The sequence below is a fragment of the Notamacropus eugenii genome, chromosome 6 (genome assembly GCF_028372415.1).
Source record: "Notamacropus eugenii isolate mMacEug1 chromosome 6, mMacEug1.pri_v2, whole genome shotgun sequence".
Lineage (NCBI taxonomy): Eukaryota > Metazoa > Chordata > Mammalia > Diprotodontia > Macropodidae > Notamacropus > Notamacropus eugenii.
Genome location: NC_092877.1, coordinates 323965925 through 323973793, shown reverse-complemented (window position 1 = coordinate 323973793; position 7869 = coordinate 323965925).

The window sequence follows — 7869 nt, the reverse complement described above, 5'->3', positions numbered from 1 at the left end:
CATGAAACTTTTGTTTGTCTTAATCCACCACAGAAGAAAATGGCAAAATACTCCAGTATCTTTGCCAAGAAAACCCCATGGACAGTCCTGGAGTACTATGGTCCACAGGGTCACAAAGAGTCAGACAGGACTGAAATGACCAAACAACAAACATGTTATGGACATTCTACTAACCACCGGTCTTACCAAAACAGCCCAATCCTGCCCCTGCTTTCACAGAGTTTACATTCTAATGGGGAAGGCAACATGTAAATTATTGAAATACAAGACACATACAAAATATTTGCAGTAATTAGGATCCTATGATACTTGGTACACAGTATGTGGAGGGAGACCTTTCTCTTTAGTCAGAAAATCTGGGTTCAAATCCCATCTCTGACCCTTTACAACACATGTGATCTTGGCAAGTGACAACCTCCCCAGTTTTTTTTTTAGAAAGATAATATCAAGGTAGACCCACATAGAGGAGGGCAATTTAGACAGAGAGATCTCAGAGAAGATCTGATCTGCTGAGCAAGCAGGCTCAGACAGACTTGGCCAAGGTCAGAGAAGTGCTTACTAGAAGACTTGGAGCTAGAGCCCAGAGCTCCTGACCCACAGACCACACCCCTTTCCATGGTATCAGGATGCTTTCTGTCAAAAGAACTCAAGGAAAAGGACTGTTTTTTTTCTTGTTGTTGCTTATAAAGAAATGTGATAGGTTTTCTCTGAGTTATGAATTCTTGGAGTCCAAGTTTCTTTATAAGCAACAAGGCTGGTCTTTCTTTTTTTTTCTTTTTTGTATTTGCATTCACAATGCTTGCAATAGCTTGGAACATAGGAAACACTCCCTGAATGCTTGTTGTCTGCCACCCCACTGTCAACTAAGGACTAGCCATCTTAAAGATGCACACCACCAAATGTCCTCTGACTGACTATCAAAACGATAGTGCATCAGTGGGGGCTTATGAGCTATGATTTTAGAAACACATACCCACAGAGTTCTTTGAATCTGGAGTGGTCCATGAATACAATTCAGGAAGGTTAACCCCAAAGGGGTCCTCCACTGATATATGTGTGTGTAGTTATAGTACATGTGTGTTATATGTACATATATGTATATGTGTAGTCATGTCTATGTAGACATATGTATGTGTGTATACATATATATGTAGTCTTCTCTGACTAAATACGAAGTTCCTTGAATCTTTTGACTTTTATTTTTGTATCCCAGCACATACCACTGTTCCTAGCACAGAAGAAACATTTAATAAATGTTTGTTGATTGCTTGACGTGTAAGATCTTCTGATCTAAGTCCCTGGTTTTACAAATGAGGAAACTGATGACCAAAGCAATAAAGAGATTTGACCAAGATCACACAGGTATATTTGAAGATAGGTCTTCTGATTAAATCCAGTAATCTTTCTACTATGTTAGTGATTCTTCATTTATTTTGCATCACGGATTCTGTGTTTGGCAATCTGGTGAAACTGTAGAACCCATTCTCAGTTTAATGGTTGTAAAGGCAATATGTAGAAGTGCAAAGGAAATTAGTTAATTGGAAATACACTTATCAAAATAAGATTTTTAAAATAAATTCACAGACCCCAGGTTAAGAACACTTAGACTGTACCATGTGGGACCTGCTGATATCCTTGTGATTGGAAAAAGAATCAAATGTTATCATCTCCTATTGCATGGAAATCACTTCCCTAAAGTCATGTTACAAATCAAATGCAGATCTCCAAATAGAACTCCATACACCTGATTGCTAAGACAGTGTCCTTTCTAGGCAATCTTTCAACCTCTCCCTCTTACCTGCAAGGCTCCAGAGAAACAATGAGTCCCTCAGACATTGTATAACCTTATAGGTTGGCATATACACATATTCCATTGCTACAAGTGTAATTTCTCCAAAGGGGAAATCTATCTTCTATCTATAACAACCTATGTGTATAACATTGATTTACAATCAAATTAATTTACAGGATATAATGGGGTATAGATCCCTTTGCCCATAAGGACTTGTCAAACAGCATCTGGCTTCTGCAAGGACAAGTATAAATTCTGACCACCAAAGATAACATTCAGATCACACTTCCCTCCTAACTCTATTTAAGATGAGCAGAATCATTTCATTATTCCTTACACTGCAATTATTTTTTTTACTAGAAGGAAAAATATGTAACCCCTGAGAAAGACTTGAATGTGAGTTACCCATTTTAAAATTGTTATATATAAAATTATAGTTTTAGAAATGACTTCAGAAACTATCTGGTCCAATTGCTGCCTAAGCAAGATGTGTGTATACTTCTATAGATAACATGCATGCAGGCATATAGACACAGGTATAATATTGCCCTCATTACTACAACTCTTTTACTAGTCATCTCCTTACCTTCCCATGTCTATTCTGGTCATCACCCTCATGCATTCTCTCCCTCCCTCCATACCTTAAACTTGGATTCTTCCCTATAGTTTCCTGGCAGGTGAGATTTTGCCCTGTCTTGCCCAGAAGCAGACTTCCACTCCATTTCCTATGTATCTCAATACCCCACCTCCACAAATGTACCCCTTTGTAAGTTGTCTTCCTGAATTAGTAACGTAACTTCCTAGCCAGTAGAAACTATCTTGATTGCTTATATTTCATGCCCAGTATATAGCACAGTGCCTGGCGCACAGTAAGGCTCTCCCTCTCCTTCTTCCTCTCTCTTTCTTCTCTTCTCCATCTCCATCTTTCTTTCTCCCCCTTTCGCTCTCCCCTCTCTCTGTCTGTGTTTCTATATCTTCCCATCTCTCTGCTAGTGTCTCTCTTCTCCCTCTTCTTTTTTCTCTGTCTCTGTTTCTCATTCCTTCTTGCTCTCCCTTTCCCTACCTCTTCCTCTCTCCCTCCCTTTCTCCCTCTCCCCTCCCTCTCTTCCCTCACCTGAGTTGAAAATGATTTTTTTCTCCTTTTATTTATGTTCTCCTTCTACTACTTATATCATTTTTTAACTTCTCTTCCCCCTCATCAGTAGCTTTTTCACCTCAGAGATGCCTCAGCCCCTGTCCCCCTTTTTTTTACTCATGAGTCCCTGGCCCAGGCCACCATTCCATGAGGCATCTAGGCCATGCTCACTTCACTCTCAACTCAACTCCTCTCTCTCTAAGCTTCTCCCTCCCCTCACTCTCCACCTCCCAGCTGCCCTTGGATGTATTGTTAATTCCATTAGAAAGTAAGCTCCTACAAGGTAGAGACTTTTATTTGCATTTGAATCTCCAATCCTTAGCACAATATCCAGAACATAGTAAGCACTTTAAAAAAATACTTTATTTCTCCATCTATCCATAAATAGTATTTGCCACACGTACATACGTAATCATGGACACACACATATAAATAGCAGATCTCATTGTAGAGATAAGCCTATTCCTCTGGAGTACAAGATTGCTTTGCTGGATTCAACATTGATGGCAAGGCTTCAGATATGGTGCCCATGCAGAACTTTGCTTTTTCAGGGACCAATCTAGCAAAGTATGGAGAGGATGGTTGCCAGAAGGTAAATCATCTTGTCATGAATTCTTTGACCATGACAACCCATGCAGCAAGAATTAAAATACAAATTGGCCCTCGGTCCTGAGCATTCACTTCCACTGCTGAAACAGTAGTCATAGAGTCACCATAAAAGAAAGCAGTGTGCTAAGAATTGCACAATTTTTTAATTATCCACAAATTTTACTTTGTCTATTTGTATTCTAAATGTGAGATAGTTGTCCAGCAACTGAATGAATGTTCCACTGGAGGAACAAAACTTAAGTGTTGTAATGGGTGTGTCTGACCCAAACCAGCACCCTGTTAGCTTATGTTCAGTGATAAAATGGAATAAGAAGCTCACATATCATTCAACAGTGGAAAAGGAAAGCTTTCATAGGATAGAAAGGATTCAACAAGGATACCATGGCAGTTATCTTAGGTAGATGAAGGAAACCCTTGTCTTCATATGGAAATGCATCTATTCATAATAGCCTAGACTCTAAGGAGAATTTTGTAAGCTCTTAGGTAAACAGAAAGTCATACCAATGTAGCCAGAGGCTAGCAGAAAACTGTGTGGAGTTTGGAAACACAGCTTGAACTTGCGCCATCTAAGTCAACTAAGTCTCAGTGACAGTTTTGCTGCCTTTCAGGGGAAAAGTCAGCGCAAGAGCATGGGTAGGGTACGTCAAAAACTGGTAGATAGTGGTCCAGTCATATCAGTCTTCCTAAGAATGAAACTAAAAGACAAAAGGAAAATAAAACAAAACTGAAGCTTCACAAGCTTTCCTTAAAGAGACAAATGAAAGTGTTGAGTGAAATTGGTTTTATCATCTTCCAAAAACCATTATTCTAAATTGTCCCATTTTACTCCTGAGATTTATTCAGGGATCCCGGTTTATGGTACTTCCCTGAGGGCTTGAACTATAGTAATAGCCACCTAATAAGCCACACAAAGTGATGTTCCTTAGGCACAGATCTGACCATGTCATCTACCACACAATATATTTCAGCCGTTCCAAATTGCTTTCAGGACCTAACCCTAATTCAAACCCTTATCCTCTGTCTGCCTTTTAAAACTTTACAAAGTGACCTCAATCTATCTTTCCAGCCACAGTGGACATCACTCCTGTTTTTGCTCCTTATGATCTACCCAATTGGTCTTCTGTTACTTACCCATAATGCTCCATCTTCTGTCTCCATGTCTTTGGACTGCTCACACCCCAAACCTTGAATTCACCCTTCCTCATTTTCACTTTGTAGAATGACTCATTTATTTCAAGATACAGCTTAAATACCTCTTTGTATAAGAAGTCTTTTTGTGTTTTCCCCCACTTCTAATGGACCACAAATCCCTTGTATTTCACTACCTTGTATTTAGTTTTGAGGTTGGATGCATGACCTCTGAGACTGCTTCCATCTATAAATTAATGATTCTATAAAAAGGAGACAATTCCAGCTTAATCACAACACCCCACTCCCACCTCCACCACTCTTTTGAACACTCTTAGTCTGAAATTTCTCTATCTTAGCCAGGATTTGGTCAGGCAAATCAGAACTCTTGATTTTCTTCAAATTCAACAAGTATTTTTGAGTACCAATAAGACTGCAATAACCTAAAGTAGCATATGAGTGCCTTATGAGAGATGCAAAGCACTGGGGCAAAATATTTCATCTTAATGAGCCTCAGTTTCCACACCTGTGAAATGAACTCAATGGTGTTTATAATACCTAACACCATTGTGAAGGAGTGAGTAGTGGTACCCTTGTACTTCCTCCATCTCCTTTTGGACTTGTCAAAATTCATCCAAAGGAAACTTCCCTAAGTTATCCCAGGTATGCCTTCTAAAGATCCTTAGAGAAAAACATTAACCTCACTTTTGTGGCATAAGTTCTCTCCTCTCTGGTTTTTTTTTTTTTAAGGTTTAGGGGACTTTTTTATTTGCTTGGTTTTTTTTTTCTACTACACCTGTGGTTACACTGATATAGGGAACTCCCAGTGAGGAAAGTTGCCCGGGACACTGAGCAGTTAAATCTGACCCTTTATCCAGGGTCACAGAGCTTATGTCAAAGGCAGGACTGGATCCCAAGTTGACAGGATTCTGAGGTCAACTCATTAAGTACATTCTATCCTGTCTCTCTCTACTTCTTTCTTTCAAAACAGATCAACACTTTTCACATACATACTCCCCCACCAGATCCTCTGATTTGAGTAACAACTTGGGACAACATTTTTTGATAACTCATAATGATAACCTCTCTCCCATAGCACACATAAATAGTTCCTGACTTGCAAACACCCAATTCAAAAATGACCCATTCTGTATTTATGAGGTAAGGGAAAAGGGGAAGGGGGTGTGCATTTGGTTCCACTCCAGTGCCAGAGACTCCTCCATTGATGCCAAAAGAATCACTATAAAAAACACATGGAGCTGTTTAGACAACCTGTGGGGAAAAGAGAGGATGTTATCAAAAAATGGAAACAGCTTAAGGGGGCTTACTTTGGGGGGCTGAGTTCCAAGGAGGGCTAACCTTTCTCCAATGTTGATCCCCTGCCCAGAAATATCTCCCCCTCGATGGCAGAATTTTTCGTATTATTTTGTCACACTTACTGAAATTCCACTAATTGGTGATTTATTTGGGTTAGTCAGCTCTGTTCAATGGAGAGAGCTGACCTTGGAGTTAGGAAGACCTCATTTCAAGCTCTACCTCTGATGTCCTGGATTTGTGATATTTTGTAAATCATTTACCCTTTCATTGCTCTCTCTAGGCAACTAACATCAATTATGAGTTGTGGGGAAGGTGTGGCTACTACCTCCTCCTTCAGCCATGTTTCACATGGCTAAGTGGCCTTACTCCTTACCAAGTCTAACCCCTCTGTTTTTTCAAGCAATCTCATTCTTTCCCATCTCCTCCAACAGATTCTGTTATTCTCACTCTTTCAGTTATTCTCTCTCCCTCTCTCCCTTTCTCTCTCTCTCTCTCTCTCTCTCTCTCTCTCTCTTTCTCTCTCTCTGTCCCCCTCTCTCTCTCTCTGCATTTCCTACTGCCTGCAAACATTCCCATGTCTTTCATGTCCTGGAAAAAATAGTCACTTGATCCCTCCAGCTCTGCTATCATCCAATATTTTTTTCTTCTTCCCTTTACAACTAAATTAATTCATTAGAAAAGTCCATCTACAATAGATGCCTCTACTTTTTCTCTTCTCACTCTCTTCTTAATCTATTATAATCTGGATGATAAATTCCCCCAAAACTACTCTCTCTAAAGTTAATAATCATCTTTTCATTTCCAAATCTAAGGACCTTTTCTCAGTCTTCATTCTCCTTGACCTCTCTGTAGCCTTTGACATTGTTGGTAGCTTTCTCCTTCTTAATCCTCTCTTTCCTCTAGATTTTTGGATCGCTACTCTCTCCTGGTCTCATGCCATCCTCTCCTGATCAAATAAAATGCTCTATTTGTCATTCAAAGCCCTTCATAATTTAGCCCCACTTCTACCTCTCTAGTTTTCTTCCACCTTCCGCCTCCACACATATCTTTCATTCCAGTGACATTGGCCTCCTGACTACTCCACGAACAAGATGTTCCAGATCTCTTGACTCAGGCATTTTCTCTGGCTGTCCTTCATGCCTGGAATGCTTTCCCTTCTCCACTCCAACTCCTGATCTGCTTGGCTTCCTCTAAGTCCCAACTAAAATCATCTTTTACTGGAAGCCTTCCCCAACCCTTATAAACTCCTGTGCCTTCCCTCTGCTGGGGCAGCTAGGTGGTGCAGTGGATAGAGCACCAGTGCAGGAGTTAGGTAGAACCTGAGTTCAAATCTCACTTCAGACACTTGGCACTCGCTAGCTGTGTGACCTTGGGCAAGTCACTTAACCTCAGTTGCCTCTTCCTGGGTCATCTCCAGTCATCCTGATAAGTATCTGGTCATTGCATTCAGATGGCTCTGGAGGAGAAGTGAGACTGGTGACCTGCACAGCCCTCCCTCACTCAAAACAAAGTCAAGTGCAAGTCATGTCATTATTTCTCTGATGGCGTGATCTTCTTCAGCAACGAAGGACGAAAACACACACACATGTGTCCTCCACTAATTATTTCCTATTTATCTTACATATAGCCTTCCTTGTAGATATTTGATTACATGTTTTCTACCTGATTCTTTGAGGACAGTGCCTGTCTTTTACCTCTTTTTGTATCCCCAATGCTTAGCACTGTGCCTGACACATAGTAAGCATTTAATAAATGTTTATTGATGATTATGCCCAACATTGGTGGAGGGAATTTCCTCCAGGGAGATTTCCCTGTCCCAATGAAATCACATGCCCAGTCACTACACCTATTTATTTTTAAAAGAGGAAACTAGCTCTTGGAGAGTTGA